At 40.1% G+C, this 19,724-nt stretch overlaps 1 non-coding gene across 1 annotated transcript; it reads left to right on the top strand.

The window, feature by feature from the left end:
* The first annotated feature begins 9,548 nt into the window (after positions 1-9,548).
* LOC122003108 lies at positions 9,549-9,654 on the top strand. Its single transcript, XR_006117781.1, has one exon. It is a non-coding gene; the product is annotated as a small nucleolar RNA R71 (small nucleolar RNA).
* The last annotated feature ends 10,070 nt before the right edge of the window (positions 9,655-19,724 follow it).

Below are 19,724 nucleotides of genomic sequence, written 5' to 3'. Positions count from 1 at the left end.
GCCAAAGTGAGAATATATTAATCTTACTTTAAATTGACACAATTTGGAAAAACCTAGAGAAATATCAAATTGGGATTTTGATATTCTCTTAGGTAATCAAGGCAATCCGGGCCTTAACTTAGAAGTGCTACTCTTGTAGAATTTTAAATGGTATAAATCAAACAAGAGATCAAGAAATGTCAATTTGGGTTTTGACATTTTCTTGGAGCACTTTGGGCAATCTAGGATTAGAATTTAAGTTAGCTAAGTGATTAAGGATACTTAGATAGGTAATCTAGGTATTTTATTTGTGTTAACTTACCATGGTTGTTTGCCATATGCCATGTCATGACATCATATTTAATTTATGATCATTTGAAATGCCATGATAATGCTTAGGTTATTATATGTCATGTGTTAGTTTAGTTTCAAACTTTATGCCATGACATCATGACATTGGCACATGTTTTTACTTATGATATCATTATATGTCATGTCATCATCTCTTGCATTATAATCAATGAAATTGATTTAAGGACAAACATATAATTTGATATTGAGATCAAATTGATGTTTAGAAAATGCATGAGAACTTAGCCTAAGTTGACCTTAACCCATATCTCACATCAAATTGACTTGAATGTGGTTTGATACACCTTAGATGTGTGTGAGATATTAGGATCATGAGTTAGGATCAAGGTGCATAGTTTTGTACCTAGATGAGCCTAATTCAAGAAAAGGAGGATCATAGGGAAAGCTTGTGTACAAGTCATGTACATCTAGCCCTAAGATTATGGTCCTAAATTCAAATGATTTTAAAAGCATTTTAAAATTGATTTGAAAAACCTTGATGAAGCTTTCCTAGTGATAGCATTCATCATTGAACATTGTGATACAAAGTTGAGTTAATCTTGAACTTTTTCAAAGTTTTTGAACTTTGTATCAAGATTGAAAAATGGAAACTATTTTCATAGAAAATTATTTTTCCGTGATAGTATATGGTATGAGGAGTGTATCCTCAAAATTTTACGATTTTTGGAATTTTCTAGAATTTATTAGGAGTTTCTGAATTTCTGGGAAGGGAAATCAGAAATCTCTGATTTCAGAGTGTGGATCGGTCACCGGACCGATCCAGGGAAGTTCTGATCGGTCTGGTGACCGATTAGTGACGATCCAGTGCGATCAGTGAAGCGTGGATCGGTCTGGGGACCGATCCAGGGGGGACCGATCAGTGCGTGCCAGTTTCTGATTTTCAGCTGTTGGTCTAAAATTTCAGCTGGAAGTTGGGTTTTGTGGATTTCTAAAGGTTTGAAACTCGCCAAGACACTGTTGGTGCAATGGTCAAGGGGGAGTTGACCTTTAGGGGAAGTTTTACCTAATTGTCAAGGGGGAGTTGACTTTTAGGGGGAGTTTTTACTCCAAAAGACTTTTAAGGATTAGTGATATGGGATTATCACTAAGTTGATTGTTGAGTTTACTATCAAGGGGGAAATTAAGAGTTTCAAATGAAAGGTATGGGACTTTCATTAGGAAGAAACTCTTGACCTTGATACCCTCCTTTTTCTTTTTGATGTGTGTCAAAAAGGGGAGAGTGTTCATTGGAGAATTATTGGAGAACCCAAGTTAGGTTATCGGGTTAACCTAAGCTAGGGAAAGAATGTCAAGGAATGTTCAAGGAAGATCATTGGTAATCTTTTTAATGTGTGTCAAAAAGGGGGAGAATTATTGGAAAACCCAAGTTAGGTTATCGGGTTAACCTAAGGGGAGAATGTCCAGAGAATGTTCAAGGAAAGAACATTGGACATTGGAAGATGGTTGGAAAACCTAAGTTAGGTTATCGGGTTAACCTAACTTGATTATGGTTTTGTCAAACATCAAAAAGGGGGAGATTGTTGGTGCAACCTTAGGTCAAGGTTGACCTGGTTGACCCGACTCGAGTTGACGTGACTCGAGTTGTATTTTGATGTTTGACTTGGGAAGATTGTCGGTGCAACCTTAGGTCAAGGTTGACCTAGTTGTGTTGCATGTTGATGTTTGACACTCGTGAGAGAGTTCTATTCTTGATGTGGGACAAGAATAGATGTTTGGGAGATTATTGGTGCAACCGCAGGTCAAGGTTGACCTGGTTGACCTGATTCGGGAAAAGTCCAAGTATGGAGACTTGGCACGGAAAAGTCCAAGCAGGGAGCTTGGCACGCGAAAAGTCCAAGTATGGAGACTTGGCACAGAAAAGTCCAAGCAGGGAGCTTGGCACTGGAAAAGTCCAAGTATGGAGACTTGCTGGAAAAGTCCAAGTATGGAGACTTGGCAGGGAAAAGCAAGCAGGAGTTTGGCACGGGAAAAGTCCTGGTGAGTGAAGCCAGGCGGTCGGGAAATCTGGTGAGTGAATCCAGGTGAAAATCCTAGTGAGTGAAGCTAGGTGAAGGTGAAAGTCACGGTAAGTGAAGCCGGGCATTCGGGAAAATCCTGGTGAGTGAAGCCGGTGAAAATCCTAGTGAGTGAAGCTAGGTGAATGAGAAAGTCCTAAGCGGGATGTTAGGCGGTGTGAAATCACGGTGAGTGAAGCCGGTGGAAAGTCTGGTGAGTGAAGCCGGCAGGGAAAATCCAGATGGATCAAGGGTGATCGGACATCTGGTGTTGAGAAGTCCAAGTGAGTGAAGCTTGGCATATGGAGTCGGAGAGGGCTCGGTAGCTCGTTCTCCGAACTAGGTTAGAGAGGGCACTCTAAACCGAGGAGTTGGATCGGTCTGGTGACCGATCCAGTGATACTGCGTTTGCCCTGATCGGTCTGGTGACCGATCAGAATCAGATCAGTGGCTCACTGATTGCAATCTGATCGGTCTGGAGACCGATCAGGAGGCAACGCAACCTTGCGAGAAGAAAACCGTGGATCGGTCTACTGACCGATCCACCCATGGCCTGATCGGTCGGCAGACCGATCAGGCATAGATCAGTGGCGTGAGGAGCCGAAGCCTGATCGGTCTATGGACCGATCAGCAGGTTCCCTGATCGGTCCACAGACCGATCAGGGCTTCGATCGCGACACCTGATCGGTCTGGGGACCGATCAGGTGACAAACAGAAGCCTCATGCGCCTAGGCTGATCGGTCTGCAGACCGATCGGGGTTCTAGCCGTTGCGACGCAACGGCTAGTTTCTTCGCTGTCTTCTTCGCAGGTATAAAGGGGTCGAGGGCTGCTGCTGCACGAGAACGCTTCTTCTTTCTTTCCTCTCTTCTGCTGAAGATTTGTGGGCTGCGATAAGAGCTAGTTCCTTCCGAAAGCTTCGCGTGAGCTTCCCCGACTGGAACAGCTGCTGCTGTTAGGGTTTTTGAAGCTGCTGCTTCATCCGAACTCCAGTCGACGAAAAAGCAAGATTGGTAGAGTGCTTGTGTATTCTTATTGTATTTCTTGCTTATTCTTTGTACTTGTACTCCTGTTTGTTGTTGCAAACAAGTGTGGCGAGGTTTCTCCACCCAGAAGGAGTTTGTATTAGCCGGTTTTCCGGGGACTCATCCACCGACGGATTGATAGGCTTCGTCCACCTTACGGACACGCCGAGGAGTAGGAGTTTCATCTCCGAACCTCGTTACATCCTTGTGTTAAGGTTTGGTATTCTTCCTTTCGTTTCTATTTGTATTTTCCGCTGCGCTAACAAATTGTAGGAAGAAACGAGCGATTTGGGGCGGCTATTCACACCCCCCCTCTCTAGCCGAGTACGAAGGATCCTAACAGATGAGTCCCAAATGACCAAGGCTTCAAAGCCTAGGAGGGTCATTAGGAGGGTTGCTAGGGAAGTCATCCCTAGTGAATATTTAGTGAACCCAATGAGCTCCAATAGGTTTTGGGTTCCTAGGAGCGTGATTTCATCACGCTAGATGAGTTAGGGTGTGCCAACCTTACTTGAATAGGTAGTTAACCTAATCATGGCAAAAGGTGGCACTTTAGGATTTTTCAAGGTGTAATCAAGCCTTGAAAATGAAATGGAAAAGTATTCCTAAGATAATTAGGATGTGCCAATCACATTTGAGGAGTTTTCTAGAGTCAATCTAATTGGCACATAGTGATCTAAAAATCTTTAGTATATGATTTTAGATCTATTACACTTAGGAATATAGAACCTATGGCAAAATGATCAAAATTATCAAAAATGGCAACTAAGGCTAGAATTAGGTATTTTCTATACCTTTATGTGCTATTTGCCATATATTGTTTGCCATATGCTATGTCATGACATCATATTTATTTTATGATCATTTAAAATGTCATGATAATGCTTAGGTTAGTTAAATGTCATGCTTTATTTAAGTTTCATACTTTATGCCATGACATCATGACATTGGCACATGTTATTATGTATGATATCATTTTATGCCATGTCATCATTCCTTGCATTCATAATCAATGAAATTGATTCAAGGTTAAAAACATGATTTGATATGGAGACCTTAGCCTAAGATAACCTAAAATCATATCTCACATCAAAATTGACTTGGATGTGTTTGATACACCTTAGATGTGTGTGAGATATTAGGATGATGAGTTAGGATCAAGGTGCATAGTTCTTGTACCTAGATGAGCCTAATTCGAATTTGGGGATCATAGGGAAAGCTTATGTACAAGTCATGTACATTTAGCCCAAAGATTGTGGTCCTAAATTAAAGGGTTTAAAATCATTTCAAAATTGATTTGAAAAATCTTGATGAAGCTTTTCTAGTGATAGCATTCATCATTGAGCAAGTTGATACAAAGTTTTGAAACTTTGAGCTATTTCAAAACTTTTCGAACTTTGTATCAAGATTTGAAAATGGAAGTTATTTTCATAGAAAACTATTTTTCCATGATGGTATATGTTATGAGGAATTTATCCTCAAAGTTTTACAATTTTTGGAATTTTCTGGAAATTTATAGGAGTTTCTGAATTTCGGGAGGAAAATCAGAAATTCTGATATCAGACTTGTGGACCGGTCAGAGAGGATTCTGATCGGTCCAGGTCTGTGTGGATCGGTCACTAGGACCGATCCAGGAGTGTGTGGATCGGTCTGGTGACCGATCCAGTGAAGGCTGATCGGTCTGGTGACCGATCAGAGCGTGCCAAATGCTGTTTTTTTCGACTGGTTGTCTGAAATTTCAGCTCGGGAATTGGTGTTTTGGAGTTCTAAAGGTTTGAAACTCTCCAAAACATTGTTGGTGCAATGGTCAAGGGGGAGTTTTACTTATTAGTCAAGGAGGAGTTGACTTTTAGGGAGAGTTTTTACTTGTCAAAATTTTTGAGGATGAGTGATATGGGATTATCACTAAGTTGATTGTTGAATTTTGTATCAAGGGGGAAATTAAGGGTTTCAATGAAAGGTATGAGACTTTCATTAGGAAGAAACTCTTGACCTTGATTTACTCCTTTTGATGTGTGTCAAAAAGGGGGAGAATGGAGAATGTCTAGCGAATGTTCAAGGAAGAACATTGGAGTTAGTGGGAGAGTTTGTTGATCACGACAAGTGAAGTTGTGAACAACGATAACTTACTCTTCAGGGGGAGAGTTTGTTGATGTGTGTCAATAGGGGGAGAATGAAGGGTTTAAGTTAGGCCTTCATTATCTAAGAAGGAGGTTGCCTTCTTAGAAGAAGAATGTAAGGTTGTAACTTATGTTTCATTACCTAGTGGCATGAGGAAAGTTGAGACTATTGGATTAGCCTAACTTAAAGGTATTGTCAAACATCAAAAAGGGGGAGATTGTTGGTGCAATTTCCAGTAGGTCAAGGTTGACCTAGTTGACCTAGCGTAAACCTTGGTCATGGTTTCGATGTTTGACAATACAGAAAGACATGTAGATGGACAATGCAGGTGCAGTTGTCCATGCGGAGAGATACTGATCAGGGTCTGATCAGGTTGAATGAAGAAGAGTCAAGTAGGTCAAGGTTGACCGGATACTTGACTGGGAAGTCCTAACTGGGATGTTAGGCAGTTCGGAAAGTCCTGGTGAGTGAAGCTAGGCAGTCGGGAAATCCTGGTGAGTGAAGCCAGGTGAAAATCCTAGTGAGTGAAGCTAGGTGAAAGTGAAAGTCCTGGTGAGTGAAGCCAGGCAGTGGGAAAGTCCTGGTGAGTGAAGCCAGGCAGTTGGAAAGTCCTGGTGAGTGAAGCCGGGCTGATTGGAAATCCTGGTGAGTGAAGCCAGGTGAAAACCCTAGTGAGTGAAGCTAGGTGAAAGTCCTGGTGAGTGAAGCCGGGCAAGGAAAAATCTAGATGGATCAAGGGTGATCGGACATCTGGTGTTGGAAAGACCAAGCGGGTCAAAGGGATTGACCGGACACTTGTTGGGGAGTCTTAGCAGGTCAAGGGAGTGACCGGATGCTAAGCATGATGTGCCAACAGGTCAAGGTTGACCGGATGTTGGTTTGGAAGGTTTGGAACTTGGTTTGGGCAAAAACCAAGCTCTGGATCGATCAGTGGATCGATCCAGTGATACACTGGATATCTGGATCGGTCTGGTGACTGATCAGTAACCAAACAGTAGCCTACTGAGTGTTATCTAATCGGTCTGCAGACCGATCAGGAAACAACGATCAGAAGGCAAGAAGTTCGGGATAAAAGGAAGGGAATGCATGCTGATCGGTCCCTGGACCGATTAGAGGAAGCTCTGATCGGTCCCCAGGACCGATCAGAGGTTCCTGGACCGATCAGGCTTCAAGCTGATCGGTCCAGAACTATCCGTTGTGAGCCAACGGTCTTCTTCTTCTGTCTTCTGGCTTCTTCTTCACAGGTGGATGCAGGTATAAGAGGGTAGAGGGCTTCTACAGTGAAGTAACTCTGAAACTCTCTCACTCTTCTTCTGGTCCGAAGCTTCTGCTTCTTCACTGTGCTCTTGAGCTTTGCTGAGCTCCGAAGCTTCGGGTGAGCTTCTTCGACTGAGTTGCTTGTTGGCATTCGTCCGTGAAGTTGGTGCTTCATCCAGGACTTCAGTCGACGAGAAGACAAGCGAGTATTTGTACATTCATTGTGTATTTTATTCTTGCTCTTCTTTGTATTTCCATATTGCTGTTGCAAGTTATTGTGGCAAGGTTTCTCCACCCACAAGGAGTACTTATTAGCCGGTTCTCCGGGGACTCATCCACCGACGGATTGATAGGGCTCGTCCACCTTACGGACACGCCGAGGAGTAGGAGTATATCTCCGAACCTCGTTACATCCATCGAGTTTGAGGTTTGTCTTCTTCCTTTTCGTTTCTATGGTTTCATTTCCGTTGCGCTAACCCTAATCGTAGGAAGAAACGTGAAGAATTTGGGGCGGCTATTCACACCCCCCTCTCTAGCCGCGATCATCGTTCCTAACATAGATTTCTCCACACGGGCCATGTAGATCTACACGACCCCTACCTTCTCCTTCTAAGGTTGAGTCACACGGTCGTGCCAATTGGCACGACCATATACTTCTTCCTCTCGGCTAACCTTGCACGGTTGTGTCTGGGACACAACCTCAACAACCTCCTTCTCTTGAATCAGCACACGGTCGTGTCAGATGACACGGCTAGTGCATGCTTCAGCACTGGTTCCTTCACACGGCCGTGTGAGAGACACGATCGAGAAGTTCTCCTCCTTTGGATTCTTCACACGACCGTGTCTAGGACACGACCATCCACCTTTGCTTCTCTGGAGACTTCACACGGCCGTATCATGTAGACACAACCCAAGTATCTCCCTTCTCTGCACCATGAGCCTGGCCGTGTACAACACACAACCATGCTCTGTTTTGCTCCAATTGATGCTTCTCCTCCTTTCTAGCTCTCCCAACACTTCCATGCCCATGAAGAAATCATGGCCAGCTCATGAAAGTGAAATTTCAACCTGAAAACAAAACAAAACCAAGTAAAAACACTACTAATGAACAATATAGACATAGAATGAAACTAATTACAAATAAACCCTTGGGTTGCCTCCCAAGAAGCCCTTGTTTAAGGTCATTAGCTCGACCACCTCATTAGATTCATCTAAGTCTTACTCTTGGAGGGGTAAGATATTTCAACACCCTCCTACCAAGGGCTCTTATTATGGAGGGAGCTTTCAATATTGGCATTAAAAAGTGAAGTAACGCTCTCTCCATCTTCGTCTTCTTTGAAGTTCTTTCTGGTGGTCGAAGACGGTTCAGTTTGAGCTTCCAATTAATAGCCCAAGTGAAATCTGTACATGCAAAGAAAATATAAATCTCCCACAAACATATTAGAAAAGATAGAGCCATAACCATTTTAAGATAAGCAGAATAAGAAATAAAAACTGAATCACATCCAACAAAGTCAATAATAGGCACCTCAATAAAATTTTCCAAAAGATCACAAGAAATACTAACCTTACTTTGCTGAGAAATACCTGATATTTCTAAACATGTGGATGTGATTTCCTCTGAATCAAATGATGGTTCTAGCTCAGGCTCAGGTGTTGGCAATATCAAAGATGGTGATTCTTGAGACTCAACCATATCTACATGAGTCCCTACACATTGGTCCACAACATGCTCAATCCTTGTAACTCTTACAACATCTAAGGATTGTGTGGACAAAGGAGGTGATTCTTGAGATGCTGCTTCCACAACACAGCTCCCTACACATTGTTCCATATCAACATCATCAAACACAAACATAAAAAAACAAACCCACATCAATATCCTCAATAGGAGAATCAACTATAGGAGGATCAATAACTTCACTTGCAGTTTTAAATTGATCTACCACATCACATTCATCATCTGAAAATTTAATGTCACTACAACGCCCTGTAAAATTTGGAGATAGATCTAAAAACTTATTTACTACTGCTTTATCTTCACAATCCTCATCTGAAGTGTCTTCATCTTTATACAAATTCAAAAATCTGCACTCAACCTTACCAGTGTCATAGAATTTTTTAAAGTCATAGTTCTCATTGACCCCCACTAACCTTTGTGGAAAAGGAACCCTTAGTGAAGGTCTTGGGAAAGGTACTTATAATTTTCCATATTCCCTTTTAGCTTGTGGAGGAGATTCAACTTGCTTATCTAGTGTTGGTATGATCAATCGTTGAGGGAAAGGTACTTGTGGCATTTGGGAACCTCCTGGAATAATGGAACTGAGTTCATGTGATCTTCTATTATTCTTTTCCTCAATTCAAAACATGTCTTTCTTCAAAAGTTCTTCATGATTTTTTTTAATTCTCAACCCAACATCATCACACTTTTCACTAGATCTTGTCTGCGAAGAAGGGGGATCTTCTTTAAACTAATTTGAAACAATACTTTCAATCTTTGCCCCTAAATGTTTAAACTCCTCGTTCTGTGACTTGTGATTTTCAAAACTCATAGATGGTTGAGTTACAATTTGTTTGATAGGATCTATAGCATTTATGGTTTGGACTTCTTGAATGTTTGAGGGAGATTTCATCCAACTTATGTTCGACCATTCATGGATGTTCAATGTCACTTGATCAATTAACATATATGCTTCATCTACACTTTTATCCATAAAAGAACCTCCAGCTGATGAATCCAATAATATCTTATCTGAGAAAGAAATTCTCCCATAGAATATGTGCAGAATCAACCATTTTTCAAAACCATGATGAGGGCAGTATCTTTGAAGACTCTTGAATCTATCCCATGCTTCAAAAAATTATTCTCCATATGCCTGAGCAAAATTTGTTATGCAATTCCTCATATACACCGTTCTGCTTGGAGGGAAAAAATGAAGGAAGAAGATCCTCAATCATCATCCCAAATCTACCTTTCTCCCAAAGGGGAGAATATCCCCTTTCAATTCATGAAGGAAGCCTTATATAGAAGAGGGGTTTGGGCGCCACACGACCCCGAAATATGGCCGTGTGAGGTTCACACGGCCTGCTCCATTCTCTTCTCTGCCAACCTCACACGGCCGTGTGAGGTACATGGCTGTGGCTTGCCTCTACCAAAGCCCCCCTTGCACGGCCGTGTAGATCTACACGGCCTGAGCTGCCTTTAGTTCTGGAAATCCGGCACGGCCGTGTGGTACACACGACCAACACTCTCTTGCTCACTGGAAACCTCACACGGCCGTGTAGCATACACGACCGAGGCTTCTCTGGTCTCTTGAAAACTGACATGGTCGTGTGGTGTACATGGCCTAAGCTTCATTGGGCTTCAAAGCATGGCACGGCCGTGTGAGGTTCACATGGCTAGGCCATCTTCCTTCTCTGCTGTAGCTACACGACCTCTTATCTCCACACGACATGGGCAAACCCCCATGGCAGGGCCGTGTGGGGTTCAGGTATCATGGCTTCCTCCATCGCTTTGCTAGCAGATTTGGCCTCGAACACGCATCCTTCACCAAATTCGACTCCTGCGTACAAAAAATGCACAAAAGAAGATCTCCGAACAAAGAGAGTAAATATGCTAAAAAGGAAAGTTGGAAGTACAAAAATACGTAGACAAAGCATGTGCAAAGTATGTAAATGTGCGTCAAACATGCTAACAAGTGTATACAATCTACGCACATCAAACCTTCGGAAATGAACCAAATATATCTTTGGCATCTAAGGCTTGGTCATATTAACTTAAGTAGAATTCAAAGGCTTATAGCCAATGGACTCTTGGGTACATTAGAGTTGGAAAACTTTCCAACCTGTAAATCTTGCTTGGAAGGTAAAATGACCAAGAGACCTTTTAAGGCCAAGGGGTATAGAGCCAAAGATGTGTTAGAACTGGTTCATTCTGATTTGTGTGGTCCTATGTCTATCCAGGCAAGAGGTGGTTTCGAATACTTTGTCTCTTTTATAGACGATTATTCGAGATACGGATACATTTACTTGATGCACCGCAAGTCTGAGTGCTTTGATAAGTTCAAAGAGTACAGGGCTGATGTGGAGAAACGTCTTGGTAAAAGTATCAAAACACTACAGTCTGATCGTGGTGGCAAATACCTCTTAGGAGAATTTAGGAATTACTTATCAGAGGCAGGGATTCAATCCTAGTTGTCCGCACCTGGTACACCCCAACAAAATGGTGTGGCAGAACGAAGGAATATGACTCTTATGGAAATGGTTAGATCGATGATGAGTTATTCAGAATTACCAAATTCGTTTTGGGGATACGCTCTGGAAACAACAGCGCACATTCTGAACTTAGTATCTTCTAAATCAGTACCTTCTACTCCCACAGAATAATGGAATGGGCGAAAGCCCAGTCTAAGACATATTCGGATTTGGGGTAGTCCAGCACATGTGCTAAAAGTAGATGCTGATAAGTTAGAATCTCGTATAGAAGTTCACGTATTTATGGGTTATCCTAGAGGAATGAAAGGTGGTTTATTTTATAGTCCTAAAGATCAGAAGGTCATTGTTAGCACCAATGCCCAGTTTTTAGGAGAAGACTATATAATGGACCATAAGCCCAAAAGTAAAATTGTTCTAGAAGAAATGAGAGAGGGCACGTCTACTTCAGTAACAACAGTACAAGATGAAGTACCACAAGAGACTGCAACATGTGTCACACATGATACACAACCGCAGACATGCCACGTCGTAGTGGGAGGGCTGTAAGACAACCAGAGAGATTCATGTTTTTGGGAGAGTCTTCAGACTTGATTCCGGGTAAACATAAACCTGATCCCCAGATATATGACGAAGCACTCCGAATATAGATGCAGTATCTTGGCAAAAGGCAATGAATTCTGAAATAGAGTATATGTATTCTAATAAGGTCTGGGAGCTTGTAGAACCACCTGATAGTGTAAAAGCCGTTGGATGCAAGTGGATCTTCAAAAGGAAAAGAGGGACTGACGGGAAGGTAGAAATCTTCAAAGAAAGGCTTGTTGCGAAAGGGTATACTCAGAAAGAGGGAATCGATTATGAGGAGACCTTTTCACCGGTAGCTATGCTTAAGTTTATCTAGATACTCTTATCCATTGCCGCTCATATGGATTATGAGATTTGGCAAATGGATGTCAAGACAGCTTTCCTTAATGGAAGTCTTGAAGAAAACATCCATATGAAGCAACCAGAGGGATTCATTGAAAAAGGCAAAGAGCATCTAGTGTGCAAGCTGAATTGGTCTATTTATGGACTGAAGTAAGATTCAAGATCTTGGAACATCTGGTTTAACGAAGTAATCCAGTCATATGGATTTATTCAGTGTCCGGATGAGTCTTGTGTATACAAGAAGTGTAACGGAAACGTGGTGGTATTTCTTGTACTATACGTAGATGATATTTTGTTAATTGGCAACAATGTGAAAGTGTTATCAGACGTAAGAGTATGGTTATCCAAATAATTTGATATGAAGGACTTAGGAGAATGTGCACACATCCTTGGGATCAAAGTCATAAGGGATCGCAAGAAAAGGATGTTATGCCTATCTCAAGCTCCATATATAGATACAATCCTTGCTCGTTTTAGCATGCAGAACTCCAAGAAAGGTTTCTTACCTTTTAGGAATGGAGTAGATTTATCTAAAGAGATGTCTCCGAAGACATCAAAGGAGATTGAGGACATGAAGGCAGTTCCTTATGCTTCGGCTGTCGGAAGCCTAATGTATGCAATGTTGTGTACGAGACCTGATATCTATTTTTCCGTGGGAATGGTTAGCAGATATCAGAGTAATCCTAGACAAGGACATTGGACTGCTGTAAAGCATATATTGAAGTACCTGAGAAGGACTAGAGATTATATGCTAGTTTACCAAGCAGATGATTTGCTCCCTGTGAGTTACACAGATTCGAATTTCCAATCAGATAGGGACAACAGTAATTCTATATCAGTCTATGTGTTTACTTTAGGAGGTGGAGCCATTGCATGGAGGAGTGTCAAGAAGAAATGCGTTTCAGACTCAACCATGGAAGCTGAGTATGTGGTAGCCTCTGAGGCAGTAAAAGAAGTTGTATGGCTCAGGAACTTCCTAATGGACTTGGATGTGATTCTTAGTTTACCCAAAATCATCACAATTTATTGTGATAATAGCGATGTAGTTACAAACTCGAAGGAACCACGAGCCCATAAGGCGAGTAAACATATAGAGCGCAAGTACCACATGATACGAGACATCGTCAAGTGAGGAGAAGTTGTCGTCGCCAAGATTGCATCAGCAAATAAACTGGCAGATCCTTTCACTAAGGCCCTTCTGGCGAAAGCCTTTGATCGACATGTGGAGGGGATGGGAATCAGATGTATGACAACAGATATGGTAGCTTAGTCTTTTAGTATAAGTGGGAGATTGTTAGAGTGTATACTAAAAGCCTAGCTTTTGTAAACATTTATTTTTGAAATAAAATAATCACATTGGTCAAATGTCTACATTTATTTGTTAAGTGTAGTTGTTCAATTAATTTATATTGTAGATAGCATGGTGTGTGGTGTCACACATAGAAGATCATGTTATCAGTTCTTTACAAATTATAAACAGTTCCTCACGACTAAGATGGAAATGAACAAACCATTGGAATAGTTGTAGTGTAATTAGGTATTAGTTTATCTTGACTAATAAATTACACTAGTACACTCTAAGTGTATTGAGTAGGACCATTTTAGGTAAGTTCTTTTTATACTAACTTAATAAAAGAACTAGACCTTAGTTATTATGGAAGTGAGTGCTCTTAATCCTAATATAATAACAAGCATATATATTTAGTATTTATTTCTTTACCTTATCAAAGGGTCAGATTTAGCTTGATAAATCAATAGGCCCGATAAGTTGGGAAATGATATTATTTATAGTGTGTGTTGTTGATTATAGAAGGAAACTGTGTCCTAGTAATCTAGGTTGAAAATGTCCCCAAGAGGAGCTCATAAGGATTGTCATGTTAAACCCTGCAGGTGGACTTAGTCCGACATGACAATGAGGTTGAGTGGTACTACTCTTGCAGCTAGATATTAAATAAGTGAGTTGTCAGTAACTTACTTAATTAGTGGACATTTGTTATCTTAAACATAGGGAGACTAACACACTCATGATAAGCAGGAGCCCATAATGTAATTTGGGATTGGTGCGGTAGTGCAATAATAACTCTCTAGTGGAATGAGTTATTATTGATGAACTTGAGTTGTGTGTTCGGGGCGAACACGGGATACTTAAGCTTGTCGGAAGGCCAAAATCAATTTCTCCTCTAAGTACCTGTCATAGCCTCATTAATGCCTTAAATCCACTCTTGGAAAAGCTTATCTTGGTGTCCAAGAGAGGGCCGGCCTATGGCTTGGTGACCAAGCCATGTGGCCGGCCACTTCCTCCTCAATGGGGGCCGACCCCTTGCTTGGTGCCCAAGCAAGAAGGGGCCGACCATGATATGTCAAATTAGGAGAGGTGTTTTGAATTTTTTAAATCTTCTCTTTGTAGAAAACTACAAGTTTAAAAGAGAGTTTTTAAAATATAAAACTTCTCTTATTTGTATTAGGCCACATGGTTTAAAAGAAAATTTAAAAGTTTTAAAACTTTTCTTTTTTAACCATTCTCATGGTTTTAAGAAAAAAGGAAAAGAAGTTTTAAATTTGAAATTTTCTAACCATGTTAAAAATGGAAATTTTAGAAGAGAAGTTTTAAATTTTAAAACATGGTTTTAATTTTTAAAACTTTCCTTTTTTAACATTCACTTTAGGAAGTTAAAAGAGAGCTTGTAAAATTTTATAAGAGTTTTTTCTTTGCTTATAAAATTTTTACAAAGGTTATTTCTTTCCTTATTATTGTGGCCGGCCACCCTTGCTTGGTGCCCAAGCAAGGGGTCGGCTAATAAATACAATCAAACCATGTTTGATGATTGAATCAATCAAGAGGAAAGAAAAGGAAAAATAAAAAGGAAAAAAGAAAAACTAGAGGAAGATTTTAATTTTTGTAAAAAGTCTTTCCTTATTTGCCTTGGGCAAGTAATATAAAAGAAGGGAGGGGAGGCCTCATGAGATAACAATTCTTATTCTCTTGTTGGTGATCCTCTTGTGGCCGGCCCTCTCTTCCTCTCTTTTCCCTTTGCTCTCTTTTGCTCCTTGGTGGTGGTGGTGGCTGAAACATAGAGAAGGAGGAGAAGTTCTTTGGGTGGTGTTCATCTTGGAGGATCGTCGCCCACACGACGTCCAAGAGAAGGTGAGGAATACAACAGAAGATCTCGAGGTCATTAGCATACAAAGAGAAGGTATAACTAGTAATTTTCTTCCGCATCATGCTAGTTATTTTTCTTTGTATGTATTCTAAACACAAGAGGCATTAGATTCTAGTTTTTCGGATTTGTTTCGAAGTTGTTTTTTTTTATTTTTCGAATTTGTGATTCAATTGTTCTTTTTGGTTAAACCTAGAGTTATATAAGGAAATTAAATATTAGCTTTCATTAAAAGGTTTTGTCTAGGAAATGGTGGTTGCTCCCATATCTAAGAAGGCCTTGTGCCTCGCCATGTTTAACCTGGAAGTCAATTTTGGAAATTAATATTTAATTGAATTTATAACATAGGTGGATTTGGATCCATAGTGTTAAGTTCCTCTTGCGATCCAAGTCTAAACCATTAAGAGCAGATAAGTTAAATTTGGAATCAATAATGTTAAGTTCCGTTTGTGATTCCTAATTTAACTTCGAAAGAACACAATAGGTTGTTTAGGAAAGGTTCGACACTTGTACAAAATTTTTGTACAGTGGAACCGATACGATCTTCCTAGGTCCAACCAATATTTAGATCAAGGTTCAATTGAACGTTTTAGCTAGTTTTGTGTTTTGTGTCAATCTTGGGATTTGTGATAAATATATTTTTCTCAAGTAGACATTGACAAAGTAGACCTCTCTACAAAATTTGAGAATTTTTAAAGGTTTATGTAATTTCTGATGCATTTCTGAAGTTAGTTAGAAAAGGTTGATTTTTACAGAAATAGTGTACTAGTCGACTGGTACAGTTAGCAGTCGACTGGTAACAGTGTTTTTGAGCATAGAATGTCTTTGTAAACTCATTTCGATAAGGGCAATCGACTGGTACTTCTTGCAGTTGATTGATACCAGCCTGAAACTATATTTCAACGCTGTTCTTGACTGTGTCAACTCGTTTAGATGTATGGGATCCATGGAGGATAAATACACAAGTTTAGGGGGTCAGTTGGATGATAAGTTTTCAACAATTGGGATATTATTCGAAAGATTTTTAGATGTTAGGCAAAGGGGGAGAAGTAATGTTTAGTTGGGAAAACCTTGAGTGCCTTTGCGTAGGGGGAGCCTTGTGATAGGTTCTTAAAAATCCCTGTGGGGAAATCCTAATATCTCAATGGGGAGCTTAGGTGTAGAGGGAGCCTTATGATAGGTTGCAATGCATGTTGTATTGTTTTTGATTCGGCGGTGTAAGTCCAAGTGTGTAGCCTTGGCAACGTAAGTCCAATATTATTAGCATTGTTATTTGCTATTTATTTTGCCTAACTTAAACGTATTGTCAAACATCAAAAAGGGGGAGATTGTTGGAGCAATCCCAATGGTCCGTTTGACTATGTATTTGTTGGTTACTACTCGAAATATTGTATCGGTTCCCTTGTATAAAAATTTTGTACAAGTTCTGAACCTTTCCTAGCAACCTATTGTGTTCTTTAGAAATTAAACTTGGAATCGCAAACGGAACTTAACATTATTGATTCCAAATTTAACTTATCTGTTCTTAGAGGTTTAGACTTGGATCGCAAATGATGCTTACTATTATTGATCTAAATCCACTCATGTTAAAAATTCAATTAAATATTAATTTCAGAGATCGACTTCCAGGTTAAACATGGTGAGGCACTATGCCTTCTTGGGTATGGGAGCATCCACCACTTCCTAGACAAAGCCTTTCAACGAAATTTAATATTTAATTTCCTTATACTAACCCTATGTTTAACAAAAAGGAACAATCGAATCACAAGTTCGAACAACAAAAGAAACACAAAATCGAAAACATAAATTCGATTACTTAGATTCATTAGCCTCTTGTGACTAGTTATGATGCGGAAACTAATAACTAGTTATACCTTTTATAGCTTATAGACCTCATGATCTTCTGTCGTATTCCTCTTCTTATCTCGGATGTCATGTGGGCGACGATCTACCGAGACGAGAATCCACCCAAGCTTCCTTCTTCTCCAAGCAAGTTTCGGCCACCACAAGATCTCCAAGAGAAGATGAGGTTCGGCCACCACCACCAAGCTCCAAGGGATGCTAGAAACAAAGCCTCCTTTCTCTCCTTCTTTTCCAAGCAAAATCCGGCCACTAAGGGTCTCCTAGAGAGTTGATGCCGCATGCCAAGGAAGAAGAAAAGGGAAAGAGGAAGAAGAGAGGGAGGGCCAACCACCACCAAGGAAGAAAAGAGTGGAATACTAGATGTATGTTCTTATAAGGTGAGGCACCTCTACTCTTTCTTTTATATTCCTTGGTCTTGGCAAATAAGGAAAGTTTTAATAAAAACTTTTTTATTTTTCTTGACAATGAAAAGGAAAATTTAACCAATTAAAAATCCTTTTCTCTATTAATGTGGTCGGCCATATCTAATCCTCCAAGGAAGGAAAGTTTTAAACACAAAATTAAAACTTCCTAATTTGTTTCCGGAAATAAAAATTTCTCTTTTGAAAATTCCCTTCATGGTTGGTCATAAAAGGAAACTTTTATAAATTAAAATCTCTCTATTAAAACATGTGGATGATTTACAAAAGAAAAGTTTTCTCTAAAATTAAAATCTTCCTTTCAATCTACAGATAAGGAAGGATATCAAATCTTTTCATAATCTTTTGTAAAACTATAAAAGGAAAGATTTAATTTTAAAACTCTCTTTTAAATCATGAGGATGGTTACAAAAAAGGAACGTTTTATCAAAAATTAAAATATTCCTTTTAACTACAAATAAGGAAAGATATCAAACTTTTCACTTAATCTTTTGTAGAAAACTATAAAAGGAAAGATTTAAATTTTAAACTCTCTTTTAAAACCATGGCTTCCACATAAGAAAGATTTTTAAAAAATAAAAACCTTTTAATTTATTATGGTCGACCACACCAAGCTTGGGTTCAAGCTAGGGCCGACCACCTCTCACCTTGGTTTGGCCGGCCCTAGCTTGGGCTCCAAGCTAGGTTTGGCCGGCCACCTTAAGGTAGGTAAGAAGGTGAGTATGGGTGGGTATAACACTTTATAAATAAGATGTTATGATAGGGACCAAGAGGAGGAATTGGTTTTGATCTCCTGATGAACTTGAGCTTCTCGTGTTCGCCCCGAACACCCAAATCGAGTTCATCAATAATAACTCATACCACTAAAGAGTTATTATTGAACTACCGCACCAATCCTATATTACTATATGGTCTCCTTATTATCATGAGTGTGTTAGTCTCCATATGTTTAATTAATATCTAGCTCCAAGAGTAGTACCACTCAACCTTATCGTCATGTCGGACTAAGTCCACCTGCAGGGTTTACATGACAATCCTTATGAGCTTCTCTTGAGGACATCATCAACCTAGATTACTAGGACACAATTTCCTTTTATAATCAACAACCCACACTATAAATAATATCATTTCCCAACTTATCGGGCCTATTGATTTATTGAACTAAATCACACCCTTTGATAAATTAAAGGAATAAATATTAAGTATATGTGCTTGTTATTATATTAGGATTAAGAGCACGCACTTCCATAATATCAGAGGTTTTGTTCTTTTATTCAGTCAGTATAAAAAGAAACTACCTCAAATGATCCTGCTCAATACACTCAGAGTGTACTAGTGTAATTTTATAGTTAAGATAAATTAATTCTAAATTACACTATGACTATTCCAATGGTTTGTTCCTTTCCATCTTAGTCATGAGCTACTATTTATAATTTATAAGGATTTGATAACATGATCTTCTGTGTGTGACACCCCACACCATGTTATCTACAATATAAATTAATTGAACAACTACACTTAGCATATAAATGTAGACATTTGACCAATGTGATTCTTTATTTCAAAATAAAATGTTTACAAAAGGCTAAACTTTTAGTATACACTCTAACAGTATTTTGGTGTTTGGGCAAAGGGTTTAAGTTAGGTTCACCCTTGTATTTGATATGTGTATTTGAGTTGTGCAGATTTGCAAGATACATATATGACTCATGTTGATGGCTTCGGGTCCGGTGAAGGATGGAGCATCCGAGGGACCATGGACAAAGCAATAAGGACAGGGGTTGAGGGAAGCGACTACGAGGCATACGCGAAGGATGGCATTGGGGACGAGCCGCGGGCTTGGATGCACCCGAGGGACGAGAGCCAAAGGAAGTAGGCTTGAAGGCTAAAGGTCAAAGCTACAATGAAGGGTCAAGTGAGTCGTGAGGCCACGAGTGCATGAGAGATTGTACTCAGGGCAAAATTCTAGGTTTAGGGTTTTACTACAGCAGCACTGTAGCAGTTACTGTAGCAGTCGACTGGTGAAAACAATAGTCGACTGATGAAGTCGACTAGGTAGTCGACTAGGAGCGAATAGAATGCTTCTGTTCGTTCGACTAGTGTGGAGCAGTTGACTGCTAGTTTTAGCAGTCGACTGGTATCCAACCGTTGGAATGTAACGGTCAAATTTTCACAGAGGGCAGTAGACTGATGGTTTTAGCAGTCGACTGGTAGGCGGGATTTTCCAACCTGCAGCCTATATAACCAAGCCTTGGGAGCTTATTTCAGGTTGACGAAATAGTGGTGGTTAATCTTTATTAGTAGTCTACCTGTACCCTAGCGTCAAAAGAGTTCTTGTGAGTGTTGTGGTGAGGGTTCTCCACCCACAAGAAGGTTTGAGCTAGTCAGAGTTTACCGGG

The sequence above is a fragment of the Zingiber officinale genome, chromosome 7A (genome assembly GCF_018446385.1).
Source record: "Zingiber officinale cultivar Zhangliang chromosome 7A, Zo_v1.1, whole genome shotgun sequence".
In the NCBI taxonomy this organism is placed as follows: Eukaryota; Viridiplantae; Streptophyta; class Magnoliopsida; order Zingiberales; family Zingiberaceae; genus Zingiber; species Zingiber officinale.
The sequence above is the reverse complement of the archived record's forward strand: the minus strand, read 5'-3'. Positions and strand labels throughout refer to the sequence as shown.